The following is a 24,395-nucleotide window of genomic DNA, read 5'->3' on the forward strand; positions in this document are numbered from 1 at the left end:
ACATTCAGCCCACAGGGTGCAGGCAGTGCAGCAAGGCATTCTGGGACTGAGGTTGGGTATGGCAGCTGCACAGATAACGGCTAGGAGGGCCCAGGTGCTTACTGTGGAATAAATGAATCTTTCCATCACCGGTAAATAAGATGAAGTCTTTCCCAGTCCAAGTCCCAGGCAATAGATGGTAGGTATGCCTCCATTCCAAAGTGAGTTGCTGGAAAACTAACAGGGGTCTACAAAGGGCATGATGATGACCAGAAACCCGACACCCACCTCAAACACAGAAAAGGCTGCCGCTGGATAGTAGAGAGAATTTCTTGGAGGAGGGTTGGCTTGTGGTGGCCAGTTTGATAGAGCCCAGTGGAAGGAGCAGCAAGAAGACCACTTGGAGAGCTTGGGCCCCAAGAGTTTGAGGACCCACTAGACTGTTGTCTCAGGAATCTAAAGATGAGATGCTATGGCTATTCCCCTGAAGCAGCAGGGTAGAGAGAGTGACAGCATCTTTGCAGCTTAGGAATTTGCCACACATCCCACCGAGAGGAAGAGGAAGATGCAAGAGTGAGTTTTTTTCTTGGACCAGAAGTGGGCAATGTGAGAGGAAGCCCTGCTAGAGACATTTAAAATCTGCCCAATGGCCTGGAACAGTGGCTCATGCCTATAATCTCAGCACTTTAGGAGGCCGAGGTGGGAGAATCTTTTGAGGCCAGGAGTTCGAGACCAGCTTAGGCAACATCAGGAGACACCCCCCCCTCCAACCCCCACCCCATCTCTACAAAATGATTTAAAAATTAACTGGGTTTGGCAGTGTGTGCCGTGGTCCCTGCTACTCTGGATGCTGAGGCAGGAGGATCGCCTGAGCCTGGGAGGTTGAGGCTGCAGTGAGCTGTGATCATGCCACTGCCCTCCAGCTTGGGTAACAGATCAAGATCTGGTCTAAATAAATAAAATCAGCCCAAGAGGACTGCCTAGAGGGGTGACGTGAACCCGACCAGGGGTTGGACCACTAAATTCCCTGGGGCTGAAGAAAGAAATAAAACAGCCAGAGGGAAATGCATTACTCATGTTAAGAGAATCATGGTATAATTTTTTTTTTTTTTTTTTGCCATGTCTATAGCAAGAATGAAGGCCATTCTCAGTAATGAATGTTGACATCACTCTGAAAGGGATGAACAGTTATTGTGAAGAGCTCCAGAGGAACCCTGCAGAGGGACTTCAATCACAATATGACTGTAGAACTCAGTCTTCTTGGAAAGAAAAAGAAGAGGCTCTGGGTTGACAAATGGTAGGAAAATAGGAACTGGCTGTCATTCACACTCTTTGTAGTCACGCACAGAACATGATCAAGGGTGTTACACTGGGTTTCCGTTACAAGGCGAGCTCTGTGTATGCTCAATTCCCCAACAACGTTGTTATCAGGAGAATGGGTCTCTTATTGACATCCAAAATTTCTTGGGTGAAAAATACATGAAAGGGGTTCGGATGAGGCCAGGTGTTGCTTATTCAGTATCTCAAGCCCAGAAAGGTGAGTTAATCCTTGAAGGAAATAACATTGAGCTTGTTTCAAATTCAGCTGCTTTGATTCGGCAAGCCACAACCGTTAAAAACAAGGATTTCAGAACATTTTTGGATTGTATCTGTATTTCTGAAAAACAAACAGTTCAGCAGGCTGATGAATAAGACCCAAGAGTTGTCCACCTACAGAAACGAGATGCCAGATGATTCCTAAAACCTATTTGTGATATTTTAATGATGCAGTAAAAGACCTTTATTGGAAAAATAAAAGAGAATTATAGTCTGATGTTCCTACCATGATCTCTGAAGAACCCAAAGATGCGGCCTAAGAAAAGCGGTCACCTTTAACCATTCACCTAGTTTAGGGAGGATCAGCTTAAAGTACCTATCCAGCCTGAGGAAATCAACCCCAGATGAAATTGATGACAGTCAAGGAAGATCTTCCATGGCCTTTTTCTTTCACTTCTCTTACCTTACAAGCTTCTGGGAGCCAGAGCCAGACTAGTGAGTCGGGGAGAGCAGAAGCAGGAGAAGAAGACAGAGAAATGGAGAAGGATTTTCTCCACTGCAGGTCTTCCTGCTGCAGAGCCCTGATCTCTCCGCGAGGAGAAAGTTCTTTTAAATGCAGCTCGGATTCTCACTATTAGGTAAAAGTGGACATTTCTGTTTTTGTGATTTGTTTTTTGTGTGATTGTTAAGTGATCAGAGGGCTTTTTGTTAACTAGGAACGAGTGGATTCCTGTGGGGTCTTCCTACGGTGCTTATGGTTTTGCCTATCATCTAAGAATTAATTGAATAATTAGTAATGTCATTATGATATTACTTACTACCTAAGAGGAGTGAATAAGCTATCAGCTTTAGATTTCATCCAGGGGTCAAGGAAAAATTAGCCTCAGACAGTGGGCTTGGATGGGCAGTGTGTTGGACAGGAATAAAGTTGTTTTCTGATTGTAGCAGTCCGTGAGTCAGTTCTGCTCAGTCAATGTACCAGGAAGATTTAAGAAATTATTTTGTAAAAGACATTGGACGTCTCTTCCCACACCTGACATACCCGTTTGCTGCTCCTGAAGTGAATTTGGGTAAATAAATGATCAAATAAATGATTTCTGGAGCAGCTGAGAATGTAATTAGAGAATGTAGCACACACAAAAATGAAGGGAAACAATGCAGCCTATTTAAGATTCACAGACTATATGTTAAATGTTGCTTTGCCCAGGATGGAGTTATGTTTCTTAGCAATCATCCTACCAGTGGGTAGGAATCTAGAAGTAAAAATTAATATTACTATTTTTATGCAGTAGAAGAGACATTATATGTAGAGCTCTGATGGCAGGCATACTGCTACTTTAATAAAGGCTCATTTCAAACATTTCCCAACACTTTATGAGATCGCTTGTAGTTTTTTTTTTTTTAATGATGTGTTAAGTTCTAAAACATCCCGTTAGTAACCTGTTTCTGAAGTAGTTTTCCTTAGAACACGACAAGGTAATCAGTTCAGAACAGCGACACTCTGCTGGCGAGTGGCGCTATCTCAGGTCAGGTGGACCATCTGTTCTTGAAGAATGTAAACTAGTAAAATAAATGTAAGTAAAGATAAAGTTGTTCATGCAGGAGGGGGAAGGAGATTAACAAACCTCTGCAAAGCTCTTGAAAAGCATCATTTCTCTGAAGTTTAGGGAGTCCCCTTAAGGAAATTGTGATAAGCACAAAAGCTGCAGGGTGTCTGATAATTAACATTTTTATTTGTGTTTTTATTTAATTAATGCCTGCTCATCTACTCAGCTTCATGAGAGCAAGGACCCACTGCCTATAATGCTGCCCAAGTCTACAATCCTTTGATTTCTTTTCTTTCTTTTCCCTTCATTATCAAAAGTATTTCCCTGAAAAGAATACTGCCTGTTGTCTCTCTGTTTCTCCCTGTCATCAACAACTTCTCCCATTTGGCCACCCAGACTCCCCACATTGCCAGCTTCTATCTCAGGACATAGGGAGTGAGGCTTGCTTAGGCATATACAGGCATGCTGCAGGATGAATGAGGTCAGGAAATACTGGTCCTTTTGAGCCTCGGAGGTACTGTGTCTTCTCAAGCCCAGGGAAAAGCCTAGCTTCTCTGAGAAAATCCAGAAGTGGTAACTGGACTTCAGTGAATAGCCCTTTAATTTTGGTTGATAAATGTTTACTGGTAAAAGCATACTTGAGATTAAAAACAAATGTAAACATTCTTACTGTCTTAGTCTGTTTTCTGTTGCTTATAAGAGAATACACGAAACTGGATAATTTATAAGAAACAGAGGCCGGGCACGGTGGCTCATGCCTGTAATCCCAGCGCTTTGGGAGGCCGAGGTGGGCAGACCACCTGAGGTCAGGAGTTCGAGACCAGCCTGACCAACATGAGAAAACCCCATCTCTACTAAAAATACAAAATTAGCCAGGCGTGGTGGCTCATGCCTGTAATCCCAGCTGCTCAGGAGGCTGAGGCAGGAGAATCACTTGAATCTGGGAGGCAGAGGTTGCACTGAGCCGAGATAGTGTCATTGCACTCCAGCCTGGGCAACAAGAGTAAAACCCCATCTCAAAAAAAGAAACAGAATTTCTACAGTTTTGGAGGTTGGAAAATCCAAGATGGAGGGGACACATCTGGTGAGAGCCTTCTGGTTGGTGGTGACTCTCTACAGAGGCCCGAGGTGGCACATGGTATCACATTGCCAGGGGACTGAGTATGTGAAAGTGCTAGCTCAGGTTTCTCTTCCTCTGCTTATAAATCCACCAGTTCCCCTCCTAAAATAACCCATTAATCCATTAATCCATTAACCCATTAATCTGTAAATGGATTAATCCAATCATCTCTTGAGCACCCAGATCTCAATACGGCCACATTTGAGAATTGACTTTCAACGTGAGTTTTGGAGGGGATGTTCAAATATAGCACTTGCATTGTACAAGGGCTGATAGGTACATTTGAAAAAATCAAATGCAGAAATGAGCACCAGCATTTGGTCTTTATTCTGGAGGCTCTTCTCCTTTTTGTTAGCACTGACAACTCTGCCAGGCTTCCTTCTGTTCGAAAAAGAGTAAACAAGGCCAGGAGTGGTGGCTCACACCTGTAATTCCAGCACTTTGGGAGGCTGAGGCGGGAGGATCACTTGAGGCCAGGAGTTTGAGAATAGCCTGGGCAACACAGTGAGACCCTGCCTCTACAAAATAAAGTAAAATTAGCTGGGCATGGAGGTGCATGCCTATAGTCCCAGCAACTTAGGAGACTGAGGTGGGAGAATCACTTGAGCCCAGGAGGCAGAGGATGCAGTGAGCTATGATCGAACCACTGTGCTCTAGCTTGGGTGACAGAGCAAGACCCTGTTTCAAAAAACAAAAAAGAGTAAGCAGACTATTTTTTTCCTTTTAAAGAGGGAGCAGGCAATAAGGAGACAGAATTCCTAAAGAAGCAGAGCACCTAGTCCAAGATCCTGTTTCTTAATCCGGTTGTCTGTGGATTCCCATTTTACAGCTTCCTCTGTCCTCTATTTGTTTTCAGCAAATTTGTACTCATCAACTCTCTCTCCAACAAGTGATTTCAAGTTATTCTTGAAAAGTGAATGGCTTCTGGTTTTATGCATTGGTTCTTATGATTGGCAACTAATCTAGAAAGCCAGGACAGCTTTTCTCCTTGGAACGTATAACTAGGGCCTTTCTTCCTTCAGAGAGACACTTGATTAAGAAAACTTTTTAACAAAAAAGTTCTCTAACACGCACTTTAAAAATTTCAAGTAACTTGTGTGTACAGACACACACGCGTGCGTGCGCGCGCGCACACACACACACTAGTTTTACTAATGGAAAGGCAGCTTTAAAGCAAAGGCAATGAAATCTTTTCATTCCTTCTGGACTGTGGTCCAAGGTGAATATATTAGTAGAGCTTCATATTTACCTAATGGTTTTCAGAAGCCAATCCGATAGCTTTGATTAATGCTGCCTCATAATGCCAATGATGTGTACCCCAGTAAATCATCAGAACGCTTCCCCGTGGTAATATATCAAAGACATTCATTACAGGCTACTGTGGCTCAGGTGATATATTACTTGGGGGAAAAACATACCCAACTACCCAAAGGCCATATTGTGTGCACTTGGGTAGAATTAAGCCTGGCTACTTTTCCATGGAATCTGTTTGCAACTTTGAGAGTGGTCAGAGAACTTTTGTTTTTTTTTCCAAACACCAGTGAAATACTTCTCAAATTTGCTTGATTCTTTCGTTCCAAAGGACCAAAACTCTCCATAAGTGCAAATGCATGTGAAAAATGTTGAACACAGGTTAAAAGCATGGATTTTGGAGTGACACCTGGGTTTGAATGCCAGCTCTCTGGCTTGATGGGTTATGTGGTCTTAAGCAAGTCAGTCATTTAGAGTTCTGGTGAAGTGGGAAGTATTTGTGTATGTGATATCTACAATTGTCTGTAAAGGATGACCTGGGATTGAACATATAAAGTAGACTACTTAGTCCTTGTTCCCTAATGAGCCAATAAATGGTAGCTAGTTACAAATGTTCCAGCAGGGAACTCCTGACCAACATTTCTACACCCAACTTGGAATCTTCCCAAAATAATTACATTGAGCTGCTTTGAGTAACTAGGTTTATATAGGAGTCATGGTTGATGATCCAGATAATGTCCTCCTAATTGGAAATCATAAAGCAGAGTTGCAGGGCAGTGCTAAGTAGCTGGCCCAGCAGGCCCCGTCCTACTTGAGCCAGCTCCTTGCCTGTCAGTAATGACCAGCTTAGTGATGTGATTTGAGCATAGAATACCCTGTGGAGCCATGTGGATGGGATTGCAGAGAGAGAGGAAAAACTGATCATTCTGGTTCTTGCCCGATGATTTTGACCCTCAGTGCTGGAGGTGAAAGAAAAACATGAAACTGGAGAGATAGCCCTTTCTACCAAGCTTAGCTGAAATAATCTGGTTTCAAGCATCCCAGATCATCTCTGCCAAATGTTGGTCCCAACTAAGCCTCTACTGGTCTGATCTCTCAATCAGCAAAACCCGTGGATACCTTTTAAAAATTGTCCCACTTGGATTGTTTTAGAAATCTACCTGTGCCTCATGTGAACAACTTGTGGGGAAAAATTATATTTCTTACACATATAACAATAGCACAAACAAGGAATTTTTCTATGATTTCACCAGCCTGACACACACAGTTTCATTGTCCTATAATCCTCCCCAAGATTTATGCTGTGCATGGTTTTATATAATTACATTATTACATAGGTATAATATTTAGATTGATTTTATTAGATAAGCAATGCATGAATATATATGTCCTGTAAAAATTCAAAACAATAGAAGTCTATAGAGCTAAAAGTGAAAGTCTTCATTACCTCATCCAAATCAGTTTTAGTTTTGTTATCATTTTGTTTTTTTCAAAAGTGAAATCACCTGTAAGTGTTGTCTGTGACTTCCTTTTATTCTCTTAACATGTCTTAGAACTTTCCTTGTCAGTACCTAGACCAAATGTTATAGCGTGCTTTTTTTCATTTAATTTTTTTTTCTTTGAGACAGAGTCTGGCTCTGTTGCCCAGGCTGGAGTGCAGTGGCGCGATCTCCGCTCACTGCAAGCTCCGCCTCCCGGGTTCACGCCATTCTCCTGCCTCAGCCTTCCGAGTAGCTGGGACTACAGGCGCCGGCCACCACACCCGGCTAATTTTTTGTATTTTTAGTAGAGATGGGGTTTCACCATGTTAGCCAGGATGGTCTCGATCTCCTGACCTCGTGATCCGCCTGCCTAGGCCTCCCAAAGTGCTGGGATTACAGATGTGAGCCACTGCACCTGGTCTTCATTTAATATTTTTATAGGTATTTCTTCATGTTGCCAAATATTTTTATAATTTTTTTGAATGATGGGCGTGAGTGGGATTGAGACTTGGTGGCTTATTTATCGGATATAAAATAAGCTATCCCCAAAAGGCATGATCCCAAATGAGCAGTGCTTATTTGGTACTGAGTTTATTGGAGAATCATAGAATGGTTCACCAAAAAGGGTTTCAGCCTATTCCCATTTCACAGTTGAGGCAACCGAAGCTCCTAAATGGAGCACAGGAAGCAGAACGTCTTGCAGATCTGAGGTTGAGGACCACATGTAAGAAGGAGCTTGGGTACCCGATGACTTCCTTGAGGAGTGTGCCAGCCCTGGGTTGCCCAAACCTGGACTTCTTATTACATGACAAAAAAAACCAGCTTTTGGTTTGGTCACCGTAGTGGGGTTTCTATTACATGTAGCCACATACACTCCCAACTGACACAGCTATGTTCATTCATTCATTTATTCACTCACCAAACAGTTATTTAGTTTTAGTGATGTGCCTTCAATGTACAGGCTATGTTCATAACACTAATAGCTAGCATTTATGGAATACTTAGTACATACAATGCTTATGCCGAGAACTTTACATGTCTGTTCATTTTGTACTCACCACAACCCTCCAAAGTAGATATTATTATCCTAATTTTACAAATGAAGAAACTGAAACTCAGATGAAATAACCTACTCAACAGCACCCAAGTAATAAGCTCCAAAGCCTCTCTGACACTTAACTGCAAGAAATTTCACTTTATTTATCCTTTAGGACATAGGAACCCGTACAATTTTTTCTTTGGGTTTTTTTTTTTTTTTTAGAAAGACCAAATTCCATCTTTATAATCACACTGTGAATTAGATGTAGTTATTCCCATTTTCTTTTTCTTTCTTTCTTTTCTTTTTTAGACAGGATCTCGCTCTGTTGCTTAGGCTAGAGTGCAGTGGTGTAATCATAGCTCACTGCAGCCTCGACCCCCACCTTGGACTCACGCAATCCTCCCGCCTCACTCTCCCAAGTAGCTGGGACCACAGGTATGTGCCACCATACCTAGATAATGTTTTAAAACTTTTTTGTAGAGACAGGGGTCTCCCTATGTTGCCCAGGCTGGTTGGAACTCCTGGTCTCAGGCGATCCTCCCACCTCAGCCTCCCAAAGTGCTAGGAATTACAAGCGTGAGCCACTACAACTGGCCACTGGGCCAATTTTAAATGTCTCTGGCAGGGCTCTCTCCCACATTGCCCACTTCTGGTCCAAGAGAAAATGCTCACTTATCCTTGCACCTTTCCCTCCCCCTTGGTGGGATGTGTGGCACTTCCCATCTTTAAATGAGATTAAGAGAGATCAACTGACTTTAATACAATTAATTCAATTTGACAAGCATGTATTGGGCACTGTGTTCTGGATACTTAGGTGCTGAGGCTACAAAGACAAATGAGGCAAGGCCTGGCTATAGTGTATGCTGCAGGGAAGGCAAGGCTTTTCTGGAATTACAGAGGTGGCAGAAGTTGTGTTTTCTCCGGCTGGCATCAATTCCTGACTTTCTGTCAGCAGAATATTCCAGACAGGCTGGTTTCTATAAAAGTCCTAGGGAGAATCCCAGGGTTTAGGTTCTGGGGGAAGGGAAGAGAGGAAATTGGCAAAAGATACTGCTTGAAAAGGCTGTTTTTCCGTCTTTCCAAATCAGGTACAAAATAATGAACTGACACAGAACGCTTTCTATTTGTTAACTGTTCAGTTTTCCCTAGCACAGGGAGGAGAGTGAGAGAACGGCAACCTTTGCCACATGATTGGAGGCAGATTTGTTTACCAGATCAAAGCCTGTGGGTAATGGAAACCTCGGGGTAGAGGGGGTGGTGCCATGCAGTGGGGCCTACAGAGCCTACTTAGCTGAATGTCTTACTCTGTATATTCTGGAGCTTGAACTGCACTACTTTGAAACGCCAGCTCTCTTTAGATTAGTCACAGGGGGATACCCAGGTTGCTGGAATTGCTCAGGGATTCCAAGATGTTTACAGAGTGAAGCTACTGGGTCTGGATCACGTTCCTTTCAGATACTGTAGACATATCCTGTGACTTAAGGGAAAAGTGATAACGTCTTTGTTCCTCTAACCTGTGGGTAGCTAATTTTGAAATGATTAACATTTCCTGGTGTTAAGCTTTCTGAAAGACTCTATGTATCTAATGATTTCTAAGGAAATATAGAATCTACACTATAATGATTTTACTGGAAGCCAAAGGAAATACATTAATTGTAAGTGTAGAGCAAGAGGGCAGGAAAGAAGCACCGCAAATCAACATCCTCATCACTTCCAATGAGGGAGGCTGGGTGAGAAGGGGGCCAGGAAGACCTTTACTTTAAGTGTATTGTTTGAATTGTTCTTCATAATGAATCTGTACTAATGTGTTACTTCTACAACATCAATATTTGTTGAATGCTTCTAGAAAGAAAAAAATCCTTTCCATAATATGTATTAAAAGTGTTTCTTGAGTTCAATTATTTCCAGTTATGGAAATCTCATTGTTCTTTTTAAAAGAACAACTTAACATAATGTCATGTCTTGAAATAAATGTTTCAAATGACAAGATAGTTTGGGATTGGACTTCCCTTCTCCAGAGGTTGTTTGCACTGGGAATGGACCCATAATACTTCACAAACAGTGCTGGAATGATTTGTGACTGCTAAGTGCCCAGAGACCAAACAGCCCCTGGTGTGTGCCTGGTACTGTTATTAATATATCTGTCATCTTTGCCTGCTCTACAAATGTTAACTGGTTCATCCTCAAGTGGTATGAAGAAGTTCTTTGCTGCAGTTGGAACCTGAGGAATATATAGAGGTTAAGGGGGCTTTTTCTTTTCTTTTTTTTTTTTTTGTTTGTTTGTTTTTTGAGACAGAGTCTCGCTCTGTCACCCAGGCTGGAGTACAGTGGCATGATCTCAGCTCACTGCAAACTCTGCCTCCCGGGTTCAAGCGATTCTCCTGCCGCAGCCTCCCAAAATGCTGGGATTACAGGCATGAGCCACTGTGCCTGGCCAAGGGGGTTTTTTCACTGTGATTTTTGTGTGGGTTGATTTAGCAGTTGGTGAAATAGTGAGGGACTGGAAGGCAAGAAATTCTGTTCCATCACCAGCATGATGTCCTTTATGCTTTGTGTTCAAGGACTCCACTTCTCGGCCATGTGTGGGGCGTGGACACCTTCGGTGAGGCTGGGAGTCCCTGTGTGGGGGCGTTGAGAGTAGGGAGTCTTGGCTACTGAGTCCACGGGGGGTAAAGGCTGTCACAAAACCCTTTCCCCTTCTACCTGAGAATTTTACCTTCGAATAATTTCTTTCTCTGTTTCCCCCAGAAACCTGACAAAGGTAGTATGTCAACTGTGTTATTAGGTATAGTAACTGATGTCAAAAATGACTCCTTACTGGTAAATTGCACCTGGACTGGGAGAACTAAATGCCTAAGAGGAAGCCATAGCTTTGGGCTTGCCCGAGAGCAGTGACTCTTGACACAGGGTATGTCCCTTGAGGTGATGCTGACAGCTGTTGTGGAGTTGTTACAAGACATATTGGCTCCTGTGGGGCATGAGGCTCCGGGGCTAGGGAGGATTCTACATGTGCTTGATGTGGTCTCATTTTCTTGTACTAGAACCCTGGGAAGCCAAAGAGGCCATCTCTTGCTGTATGGATTGCTGTATAGATTACTTCCGAGGAAAACAAACGCTGATGCTTCACTGCTAGCAAATAGAATATCCTGGCTTATATCCTGATACCAAGTGTGATTGACTGTAGTCTTGTACGTCTGAATATGTAGTTGAGTCTAAGAAGCCCCTCGATGGGTTTCGCAAATCCACTCTGCAGCCATTTCCTAAGAAATGTCTCTTCCAGAGGCTTGTTGGGAGCCAGACATGGACCCATTTTCCTTCTTGTAGAACCCACAAATCTCTCCCCTTCCTTGTCTATAGGGAATCTCTTCCTCTGAATGTCTTATTGAAGCCTTTTTGATAATCCCATTTTCCCTCATGCTCTTAACACGATCTCTATGGTGAGTATAGTCCTTCAGTAAGACTAGAGGAGCCATTGCCTTCAAGTATCTTTGCCTTCTGCCCTGCAAAAACTGCTGAGACAAGGAAATACTAAAGTTACCTGTTGGGAAAGGTGGGCAGTGGGGAATAGAAAATAAAACTCAAGTTAATACATAGGAAACCATGCCGTCACACTTGTTAATATTAATAATAAAAATCCCTTACCTTTATCCAGGGCTTGGTTCTTTGCAAAGTGTTTTCACAACCAGCCTCTCATTTCAGCCTGACAGTGCCTTGTAAGGGAATCAGGCAGTGATGTGGTAAGCACTCAAAAGGGAGAGGGAATCCCTGGTTTGTGCCAGTTTCATACTACCAATGATTTAACAACTCTGAATTTCTAGATATTTAACAATTGGCTCAGGGGAGCTGGTGAGAGCAGACTCTAGCACACCCTTGGAGTCAGGACAGGTATAATCATCCTGATTTGAAGGCAAGGAAAGTGAAGCTCAGAAATGTTGTCGAAGGCCACAGAGTTAGTAAGAGGCAAATCTAGGAACCTGAACTTATACCTGCTATTGCATGCTTTTTCTTGCTGAAGTAAGTCTATCCTTCATGCCATGTGGAATAGTAAAAAACTAAATCCGCAAACCACCAAGAAGAAATGCCTAAAACTCCCTTCTAATATCTGTATTATCATCAGTCTTCCTTTTCTTCTCTTTCCCTTTTAAGAAAAGATTCTGTCAATGGGCAGTATCCTGTCCCCTCTTCACCCATCTGGGTCCTTACTCCACAAATCAATTTCTCCCTCTTGCATCCTAGAATCACCCCTCTCTAACCTGTGACTAGCGCTTCCTCCCTAACCTATGACTCCCCTTGCAATTTCTCTAAACTGACCACCTGTCTCTGACTTGCTCACCATCTACTTCTGGCCACCAGGCTTCTTGACAAAGTCAAACCTCATGCTGCTTCTATTTCAGCACTTTCCACTCTTGCCTCAGGCCACTGTCATTTGATTCACACTCTTCTAAGGCCCCAGATCTACCCCCTCAAAAGCCAACTGTGTCCTCCTCAAGGCCAAATCCAGGCCTTATCTCAGTCTTCCTCTAGCTTATTCTTTTTTTCGCACTTGACACCACTGATGACATCCTTCTGGAAAGGCATTTCTTACTTTGTTTCCTGCTCGGTGGTGGGTGCTAGATTCATGGGTTCTCATCATGTCTTTCTGAGTGATCCTCATCTTAGGGAAGAGGCTCTCATGAGCATCCAGACAGAGCCTGGGCTGATGTTTTATTACTCAGTCATTGACTCTGTCACCCTCTCTCTTCCATTTCCCTCTGCTGCTTACATCAAACACGACACTTGGCAAAGCTGACCTGACCGCCTTTAAAACAGTTATTATGTTCATTTTAATTTTATCTGCCCCCTGACTCTGTGAAGAAGCTGCCACCTTGCAGCACTCACCAGATAGCACACGAAAGGGGCACACCAGGAGACAGCCTCTGTTGGTAGAAGTCCACAACATGTAGAGATGACTGACCTGATACTTTGGCTCACATCTCTTGAGTCTCCTGGCCCCTGACTTTACTATTCTTATATATTTGTGTTTACTCCTTTGGATTTTACAGCTTGGCATGCTGCAAAGAGCACAGACTTTGTGGTGAGAAGGATCTGGACTTGAATTGTGGTTCTGTTGCTTCCTAGCATTGTGGCTTTGGGCATGCCATGTAAACCTTCTGAGTCTGTGTTGTCATCTGAAAAATATATTATATCCTGTTTGCAAGTAGACTATGGGCTGTGAGTGAGATATTGTATGAAAAGGGTCGAACATGGCTAGCACTTGACAAATGGCAGCTGTTTTCATTATTTTTGGTCTTCTGTCCTTCTTTCCAGTTTGTCTTTGGTACCTCCCCACAATAACTAGTTCTCAGTCCTGGCCATTGACATTTCAAATATTGACATTTGGGTAACACTGCTCCTGGCTGGATCCAAGATGCTCCTATCTGGAGCACCTGTCCTAAAAATGGCATTCTTGTTCAGACCCTAGCATTTTGCTCTTTGGTCTTTATTCTGTTCTCAAAATGAACACATACTGAAAAGCATTTTTCACACTGGTTCAGCCTCATAGCTTTGCCAGTCCCCCAGATCCTCCTGCGACTAGTTTAGGACCTAGTGAGGCCACCTTTTTGGTTTAGAATTTTTAAGTAACTTAATGTCAGTCTGGAATGCTTTCCTTTTAAGTGATATTTATATGTGTGAATGTATGTATTCATTCAAGTTGGTTCACTTTTTTCTTGACTGTTTATTGGCCTTTTGAGATCTGTGAGAAACTGTCACTTCTTATTTTGGAAAGAATTGCCTATCTCTTTTGAGTTCCAAACAAGTAAGTTTCTGGAAGTCATTTATGTTTAACTCAAAGAATATTTTGTATTATTTATTTATTTATTCATTATTTTATTTTATTATTATTTTTTGAGAAGCATCTCACTGTTGCCCAGGCTGGAGTATAGTGACACGATCTCGGCTCACTGCAACCTCCGCCCCCCCGGGTTCAAGCAATTCTCCTGCCTCAGCCTCCCTAGTAGCTGGGATTACAGGCATGTGCTACCACACCCTGCTAATTTTTGTATTTTTGAGTAGAGACGAGATTTCGCCATGTTGGCCAGACTGGTCTCAAACTCCTGACCTTAAGTTCACCTTAAGTGACCTTAAGTCACGCCTTGGTCTTCCAAAGTGCTGGGATTACAGGCATGAGCCACCACGCCTGGCCTATTGTTTTATTTAAAAATAAATTTCTCTACCAAGCAGTAATAACCTATGTTAACATTTGGTGAACATCATCTTATTCATGCTTATATATAGACAGACAGGAATAATTTCATAATTATGACAGTATGCTATTTTAAAAAATAAAAGTTTAAATTATGATTTTGTTTGAATTTAATAACAAGGGAAAAATATCTTAAACTCTAGGTAAATGCTGAACTCTAGGTAAAGGTTTCTTTGCCACAGAACTCTTAGGTTCTGTAAGATTTCACTAAAATTAGGAAAATAGTTTATAAAAAACAGTAAGAAATCAGAGTATTTTTTAAAACTGCTTGTTTAAAATTTAGATATTAGATATGAAATCCCTACTGTGAATGATGAAGTTGAGTGCTATTCATATGTTCTGTCATCTCTTTCCTCAGTTCTGAATTTTATGTTGTTTGTATTTTCGCTTTTCCAGGGCATATAATATTTGCTTTCTGTTTACCAGAAGTTAGTCTAGCTCTATGTTTAGCCTTAGTTCTATATTTAAATGGATTCAGTGCTTACCATCATATCTTTTCCATGGCTTTTCTATTTCTGTGGTTTTTGTTCTGATTGAGTTTTTAGTTGTCTTGTTTTCATCATGGGGTAGTTGCTTTTTCAAGGACACATGAGTGCTGCATATTCTGTCTTTCTTGTTGAAAAATGTCTATTCATGGAAGACAACCTGGCAGGATCAACTTTTTAAAAAATGTAAACATTAAAACTACGAAACATTTCTAACATAAAGTAAAAGATAGTTCTATATCCACCATGGAGATAATAGATGGAAGATAGCATCTTCCTGTATTTGTTTGAGATCTTGAACTTTTTTTTTAAAGAAATAAAATAAAACTTTATATTCTATGCTTTCCCCGTCTCTTAATCCCCTTAACATTATCCTGAAGTTGATATTTATCATTTTTGTGAATGTTTTTCTACTTTACTTTTAATACTTACATGTATGCCTTATTATAATATATATTTTAGTTTTAGCTTATGTAAAAATGTATTTGTTATAATATTCTGTTTTATACTTTTTGAACTTGCTTTACTCATTTAGCATGTTTTAAAGATTTATCTGTGATGGTTAATATAGATCTAATTGGTCTTATAAATCATGGGATAATAGTTATTTTTTGCCTACTGGCTGGAAAGTTGTTTTAAGTTTCTCACTATTTCAAATACTGCTGCCTTGAAAAAAAAAAAAAATAAATAAATAAATAAATAAATGTCTCAATGCTGATTACTGAAAACGTAGTTTCACAGTAGCCTCTCTTTGGGGAACAAATCCAATGTAGAGGTTCTGTCCTTACTGTGATACTATCTGAAGTTCTGTTTGTTCATTTGTTTATACAGCTGACCCTTGAACAACACAGTTTTGATCTGCACAGGTTCAGTTATATGTGGATGTTTTTCAATCAAACACACATCAATAATGCAGTATTCATGGGATGCGAAACCCACTTATGCAGAGGACTGAATTTTTATATCTGTGAGTTCCAAATGGTGGACTGCAGGACTTGAGTATGTGTGGGTGTGGGTATCCCTGGGGGTCTTGGAACGAGTCTCCTGCATTACCAAGGGACAACAGTACTTATACTCTACTCAGAACTATAAAAGTTGTGACAGTGCTTCAAGTCTGATGATTATCATGTATTTCTGAAAGGACTGAAGAGTTTTTAAATCTTTTTTATTATCATTTCAAGAATAATATATACTCAAATTCAAACAATACAGAATCTGTTTGAGACAGGGTCTCACTCTGTCACCCAGGCTGGAGTGCAGTGGCATGATCTCGGCTCACTGCAACCTCCGCCTCCTGGGCTCAAGCGATTCTCCTGCCTCAGCCTCCCGAGTAGCTGGGATTACAGGCACAACCACTACTGCCTGGCTAATTTTTGTGAGATGGGGTTTCACCATGTTGGTGAGGCTGGTGTTGAACTCCTCACCTCAAACGATCCACCTGCCTCAGCCTCCCAAAGTGCTAGGATTATAGGCATGAGCCACCACGCCTGGCCCAGAATCTTTAAGATATAACACTTAACAGTAATATAGCCCACAGATGATCTTTTTGTGCATATACTAACAATTGTATGTGTGCAAAATATATATGTTTGTGTATGTGTGTGTATTCACATAGGGTTCTGTGAAGATTTTCTCATTAAGAGTGGACTGTCATTTTTGTGTCCATAAATAAAATTTTAATCAACTGAATAATAATGCCAGTGAACAGAGGTGAAATTTTAAGTTCATTCATTCATTTTCATTCCTTCTAACCACAGAACTTTTGGTTCTAGTATATTTCTCAGAAAGAAAGGGCTTATTTAATTAGAAGGATTTGTGTGCTAAAGTGAAAACAGCATGACATCGTGGAGAAAGCACTGCACTAGATGCAAAGGATCTTGAGTTCTAGAGTCTTTTTCTTGGACAAATGACCAGTGTCACCGGGCCTCAGCAACTTCTTTAAGGTGGGGATATTAATATCTGCCTGCCTAAATCAAACATTCTTATGAGAGTTACATACAATAAAATATATGCATGCACTTCGAAAACTATCAGTTCTAGAAATAAGTGTCATTTAAATATGTCAATGAGTTTGATTGAGGAATAAGTTGGCAGCTTGCACTAATGTAGAGGTCCCTGATTATACTAGATGTAGGAGATTTAATGGCCATTAAGTTCTTTGTTATACTTCCATTGAGAGATGATGGATGATGTATAATTCCTTTCACCTTGACTTTTTTTTTTTTTTTTTTAATACTTTAAGTTCTGGGATACGTGCAGGTTTGTTACCTAGGTATATACGTGCCATGGTGGCTTGCTGCACCCATCAACCCACCATCTACATTAGGTATTTCTGTTAATGCCATATCTCCCATAGACCCCCACCCACTGACAGGCCCCATTGTGTGATGTTCCCTTCCCTGTGTCCAAGTGTTCTCATTGTTCAACTCCCACTTATGAGTGAGAACATGAGGTGTTTGGTTTTCTGTTCCTGTGTTAGTTTGCTGAGAATGATGATTTCCAGCTTCATCCATGTCCCTGCAAAGGACATGAACTCATCCTTTTTTATGGCTGCATAGTATTCCATAGTTCTATATGTGCCACAGTTTCTTTATCCAGTCTATCATTGATGGGCATTTGAGTTGGTTCTAAGTATTTGCCATTGTGAATAGTGCTGCAATAAACATGCATGTGCATTGTCTTTATAGTAGAATGATTTATAATCCTTTGGATATATACCCAGTAATGGGATTGCTGGGTCAAATGGTATTTCTGGCTCTAGATCCTTGCGGAATTGCCACACTGTCTTCCACAATGGTTGAACTAATTTACACTCCCACCAACAATGTAAAAGCGTTCATATTTCTCCACATCCTCTCCAGCATCTGTTGTTTCCTGACTTTGTAATGATTGCCATTCTAACTGGCGTGAGATGGTATCTCACTTGGTTTTGATTTGCATTTCTCTAATGACCAGTGATAATGAGCCTTTCTTCATATATTTGGTGGCTGCATAAATGTCTTCTTTTGAGAAGTGTCTGATCATATCCTTTGCCCACTTTTTGATGGGGTTGTTTGATTTGTTTCTTGTAAATTTGTTTAAGTTATTTGTAGATTTTGGATATTAGCCCTTTGTCAGATGGATAGATTGCAAAAATTTTCTCCCATTCTGTAGGTTGCCTGTTCACTCTTCTGGTAGTTTCTTTTGATGTGCAGAAGCTCTTTAGTTTAATTAGATCCCATTTGTCAATTTTGGCTTTTGTTGCCATTGCTTTTGGTGTTTTAGTCATGAAGTCTTTGCCCATGCCTATGTCCTGAATGGTATTGCCTAGGTTTTCTTGTAGGGTTTTTATGGTTTTAGGTCTTATGTTTACGTCTTTAATCCATGTTGAGTTAATTTTTGTATAAGGTATGAGGAAGGGGTCCAGTTTCAGTTTTCTGCATATGGCTAGCCAGTTTTCCCAACACCATTTATTAAATAGGGAATCCTTCCCCCATTTCTTGTTTTTGTCAGGTTTGTTGAAGATCAGATGGTTGTAGATGTGTGGTGTTATTTATGAGGCCTCTGTTCTGTTCCATTGGTCTATATATCTGTTTTGGTACCAGTACCATGCTGTTTTGGTTACTGTATCCCTGTAGTATACTTTGAAGTCGGGCAGCGTGATGCCTCCAGCTTTGTTCTTTTTGCTTAGGATTGTCTTGGCTATGCGGGCTCTTTTTTGGTTCCATATGAAATTTAAAGTAGTTTTTTTCTAATTCTGTGAAGAAAGTCAATGACAGCTTGATGGGGATGGCATTGAATCTATAAATTACTTTGGGCAGTATGGCCATTTTCATGATATTGATTCTTCCTCTCCATGAGCATGGAATGTTTTGCTATTTGTTTGTGTTCTCTCTTATTTCCTTGAGTGATGGTTCATAGTTCTCCCTGAAGGGGTCCCTCACATCCCTTGTAAGTTGTATTCCTAGGTATTTTATTCTCTTCATAGCAATTGTGAATGGGAGTTCGCTCATGATTTGGCTCTCTGTTTGTCTATTATTGGTGTATAGGAATGCTTGTGATTTTTGCATATTGATTTTGTATCCTGAGACTTTGCTGAAGTTGCTTATCAGCTTAAGGAGATTTTGGGCTGAGACGATGGCGTTTTCTAAATATACAATCATGTAATCTGCAAACAGAGACAATTTGACTTTCTCTCTTCCTATTTGAATACGCTTTATTTCTTTCTCTTGCCTGATTGCCTTGGCCAGAACTTCCAATAGTATGTTGAATAGGAGTGGTGAGAGAGGGCATCCTTGTCTTGTGCCAGTTTTCAAAGGGAATGCTTCCAGCTTTTGCCCATTCAGTATGATATTGGCTGTGGGTTTGTCATAAATAGCTCTTATTATTTTCAGGTACATTCCATCAATACCTAGTTTACTGAGAGTTTTTAGCATGAAGGGGTGTTGAATTTTGTCAAAGGCCTTTTCTACATCTATTGAGATGATAATGTGTTTTTTTGTCATTGGTTCCATTTATGTGATGGATTACGTTTATCAATTTGTATATGTTGAGCCAGCCTTGCATGCCAGGGATGAAGCTGACTTGATCCTGGTGTATAAGCTTTTTGATGTGCTGCTGGATTCTGTTTGCCAGTATTTTATTGAGGATTTTCGCATCAATATTCATCACGGATATTGGACTGAAATTTTCTTTTTTTGTTGTGTCTCTGCCAGTTTTTGGTATCAGGATGATGCTGGCCTCATAAAATGGGTTAGGAAGGATTCCCTCTTTTTCTATTATTTGGAATAGTTTCAGAAGGAATGGTACCAGCTCCTCTTGGTATCTCTGGTACCTGTGGTACTTTTATACCTCTGGTAGAATTTGGCTGTGAATGCATCTGTTCCTGGGCTTTTTCTGGTTGGTAGGCTATTAATTACAGCCTCAATTTCAGAACTTGTTATTGGTCTATTCGGGGATTCAACTTCTTCTTGGTTTAGTCTTGGGAGGGTGTATGTGTCCTGGAATTTATCCATTTCTTCTAGATTTTCTAGTTTATTTATGTAGAGGTGTTTATAGTATTCTCTGATAGTAGTTTGTATTCCTGTGGGATCAGTGGTGATATCCCCTTTATTATTTTTTATTGTGTTGATTTGATTCTTCTCTCTTTTATTCTTTATTAGTCTGGCTTGCAATCTATCTATTTTGTTGATCTTTTCAAAAAACCGCTCCTGGATTCATTAATTTTTGAAGGGTTTTTCATGTCTTCGTCTCTTTCAGTTCTGCTCTGCTCTTAGTTATTTCTTTTCTTCTGCTAGCTTTTGAATTTGTTTGCTCTTGCTTCTCTAGTTCTTTTCATAGTGATGTTAGGGTATCAGTTTAGATCTTTCCTGCTTTCTCCTGTGGGCATTTAATGCTATAAATTTCCCTCTAAACACTGCTTTAGCTGTGTCCCAGAGATTCTGGTACATTGTGTCTTTGTTCTCATTGGTTTCAAAGAACTTATTTATTTCTGCCTTGATTTCGTTATTTACCCAGTAGTCATTCAGGAGCAGGTTGTACAGTTTCCTTGCAGTTGTGAGGTTTTCAGTGAGTTTCTTAATCCTGAGTTCTAATTTGATTGCACTGTGTTCTGAGAGACTGTTCATTATGATTTCTGTTATTTTGCATTAGCTGAGGAATGTTTTACTTCCAATTATGTGGTTGATTTTAGAATAAGTGTGGCGTGGTGCTGAGAACAATGTGTATTCTGTTGATTTGGGGTGGAGAGTTCTGTAGATGTCTATTTGGTCCGCTAATAGGTCTATTAGGAAAAGCGTAATATCTGGGCCAAAATACACTATTCCTCAAGGCACAATCCCTCAGGGCTTCCCTTGGCTAAGGGAGGGAGTTCCCAGACCTCTTGCACTTCCCAGATGAGGCAATGCCTCATCCTGCTTGGGCTCGCTCTCTGTAGGATGTACCCACTGTCTAACCAGTCCCAATGAGATGAGATGAGTACCTCAGTTGGAAATGCAGAAATCACCTGCCTTCTGTGTTGATCTCGCTGGGAGCTGCAGACCAGAGCTGTTCCTATTCGGCCATCTTGCCAGCAGCACTCACCTTGACTTTTAATCAATAGAATGAAACAGTGGTGATGTCTGGGACTCTCAAAGCTAGATCATAAAAAGCCTATAGCGTCTGCCTTGGTCTCTTGAAAACTTGCTCAAGGTGAATTCAACCACTGTGTGAAAAGACCAAGTACTCTTAGATCACCATGCAGTGAGGAAGTCTATGCTAGCTGCAATTCAGAAGCTGTGAAGAAAGACATGCCTCTCCAGGCTTAGCTCCTCCAGCCCACTCAGGTTGGATTCCAGACCTGTAAATGAAGAAGCAACCTTGGATGGTCCATTTTTAGCACCTATGACATTGTGAAGAGCCATCTTTGATATTGTATCATATTTCAGACAAAGAACTTGTACCCAATATGTGCAAGGAATTCTTACAGCTCAATATTAATAAGACAAAATCCATTTTAAAATGACAAAAGCATTGAACAGACAGTTCAGAAAAGATATATTAATGGGAAATAAATACATGAAAAAATGCTCAGCATCATTAGCCATCAGAGAAATGCAAATTAAAACCACAAAGACATACCACTTTATACTTATTTCATGAGTTAAAATTATAAAGGCTGATCATACCAATGCTGGCAAAAACATAGAGCTCCCATACCCTACTGGTGGAAATGTAAAATGATACGAGACTCTGGCAGTTTACTTAAAAATTAAATATACACCTACCAGAGGAACCAGCCACTTCACTCCTAGGTATTTATTCAAAAGAAATGAAAACATATGTTCATATGAAAACTTGCACATAAATATTCATAGCAGCTTGACTTGTAATATCCCAAAGTTGAAACAACTCCAGTGTCCAACAGCAGATGAATGGATAAACAACTGTGATATATTCATACAATGGAATGCTGCTCAGCAACAAAAAGGAATGAACTATGGATACACACAACAACATGGTTGAATCTCAGAATAATTATGCTGAGTGAAAGAAGCCAGAAAAAAAGAGTACATGCTGTATAACTGTATTTATATATAATTCTAGAGAATGAAAAATAATCTATGGTGATAGAAAAATGGGTCAGTGGTTACCTAGGGACAGGGTAGAGGAAGGGTGGATTGCCAAAGGGCACAGCAAAACTTTTGGAGGTAATTTAAATTTTTATCTTTATTGTAGTGATGGTTTCATGGTGTATATATGTGGCAGACAAAACCTATAATGACACAATGATCTCTGCCTCCTGGTGTTCACCCCTTTGGGTAATCCCCTCTCTTTGTATGTGGGAACTGTGATTGGCTTCTAACCAATACAATATAGCAAAAGTGATCAACTGTTACTGTTGTAATGATATTACAGTATTTAAAACTCCATCTTAGTGGACTGCATTTAAAGACTTTCCTTGTGTGCCTGATGAAGTGATCGTGTTGGAAAACCCAGAGAATAAGGAGGATGGCCTCTAAGAACAGTGGGTGGCCTCTAAAACCTAAGAGTGACCTCCAGCCAACAGCTAGCAAGAAGTCATGGCCTCCAAGGCCAGGCGCGGTGGCTCACGCCTGTAATCCCAGCACTTTGGGAGGCCAAGCAGGGTGGATCGCGAGGTCAGGAGATCGAGGCCATCCTGGCTAACACGGTGAAACCCCATCTCTACTAAAAATATAAAAATTAGCCAGGCGTGTTGGCAGGCACCTGTAGTCCCAGCTACTCAGGAGGCTGAGAGGCAGGAGAATGGCATGAACCCAGGAGGCGGAGCCTGCAGTGAGCCGAGATCATGCCACTGCACTCCAGCCTGGGCGACAGAGCGAGACTCCATCTCAAAAAAAAAAAAAAAAAAAAAAGAAGTCAGGGCCTTCAATCATATATCCACAAGGAAATGCTTTCTGCCAACTTGAATGAATTTGGAAGCATATTCTTCACTCAGCCACCAGATGAGAGTGCAGCCCAGCAAACATCCTGACTGCTGCCTCGTGAGATTCTGAACAGAAGCCCCAGTTAGGCCATGCCTGGATTCCTGACCACAAAACTGTGAGGTGAGATAATAAATGTTATTTTATGCCATAATGTTTGTGGTAAATTGTTATAAGGCAATGGAAAATCAATATAACACGTACATCAAAACAGATCAAATTGCATACTTCAAATATGTACAGATTATTGTACTTCAACTATGTATTAATAAAGTTGTAAGAAAAAAGTAGGTCAAGGGAGGTGAAATCTGGGCAGAGGTCTCAGGACATGGCACCCAGGGCAGTAGGTTAGAAAGACTTGAGAAGAATAAGAAATAAAAAGGCCAGGGAAACAGGAAGGAAGGAAGTCAGAAAAAGAATAGAATTTGGTAGAGGTGCAAAGGGGTGGATGGAACATATTTTCTGAAACTTTTTTTCAGGTGTCTTTTTTACAGGTTTTTAACAGTGAGTTGACAGTACACTTGTTTATTTTCTGTGGGGTTGTTTTTTTTTTTTTTTTTTTTTTTTTTGAGACAGGGTCCCGCTCTGTCACGCAGCCTGGAGTGCAGTGGCATGATCTCAGCTCACTGCAACCTCTGCCTCCTGGGTTCAAGCAACTCTCATGCTTCAGCCTCCCAAGTAGCTGGGACTACAGGCACGTCCACCACGCCTGACTAACTTTTTTGTATTTTTTTTGTGGAGATGGGGTTTCTCCATGTTGCCCAGGGTGGTCTCAAACTCCTGAGCTCAAGCAATCTGCCCACCTTGGTCTCCCAAAGTGCTGGGATTACAGGCATGAACGACCCTGCCTGGTCAACAGTATGCTTGTTAAGACCATGATAGAAAGACGTTGAAGACATGAATGCTAAATGTGCTTTTGGATTGCCAGTGGTGAGACTGTGAACTATTTGAAGAAGATTGTTGAAGAGGGGCTTCTTTTTATGTGCCCATTCCCTCAGCAACCACATGTGTGGCTCTGCCTGCAGGCTCTCTTCACCACATATCGGAATGTAACTATACCTCCCTTATGAAGAGTCTGTGATGTATGCATAGTGGACAGGAGCAGGAATCCAAGCCCAGAGGTTCAGAACAGGTCAGCATGGAGACAAGGGGGAACAGAACATCAGGATGTTGGAAGGAGCCTGACAAGGCTGAACAACGCCTGGAGATTTAGCTGTGGTCACAGGTGGGTAAGGTTCTTGAGAATAGGAAGGGGGTATATGTGGCAAAATGATGAGTACTGTGTGTGTAATCATTTTAAATCTGAGCAGATCTGAATGAAATCTAGAAGCCATGCTGAAGATGTTATAGCCTGGACACCTCCCACCCTCCAAACTCCCCTGCCATAGTCAAATCTAAACATGTTCCAGAAGTGTATATGTTTGGGTATGGTCATGGAGGGGAGCAGAATAGAGACAGAGTAAGGGTAGGAAGACTGCAGGTAAGATAAACTGGAAATATTTTTAAAAGGTAGAAGAGAATTTGATGGGGAGCAACCTAGAATTGGGCATGACTCTTTCAAAAAGTTTTTTTTTTTCTCATTTCAGTGCCTTCGTGCAAAGCAGCAATATAGGAATGCATAATTGTCATTCTTTTGGTCATCCAGCATGTAAAACTCCTTACTGTCTGACAAATCATCCCATTGTATTGAGTCTTGCTTGCCGGTATGGAAGCTGAAAAAAGGCCATATTTTCCTCTTCCAGTCCCCTAGAGGCTAGGGTACAGACACATGATCGAGGCTTAGCAATCAGA

General features: G+C 41.1%; 1 pseudogene; it reads left to right on the forward strand.

Moving 5' to 3' along the window:
• Positions 1–591: 591 nt before the first annotated feature.
• Positions 592–1,671, forward strand: LOC106635476 (large ribosomal subunit protein uL6-like; annotated as a pseudogene).
• The last annotated feature ends 22,724 nt before the right edge of the window (positions 1,672–24,395 follow it).

Source organism: Pan paniscus, chromosome 15, assembly GCF_029289425.2.
Source record: "Pan paniscus chromosome 15, NHGRI_mPanPan1-v2.0_pri, whole genome shotgun sequence".
NCBI lineage: Eukaryota > Metazoa > Chordata > Mammalia > Primates > Hominidae > Pan > Pan paniscus.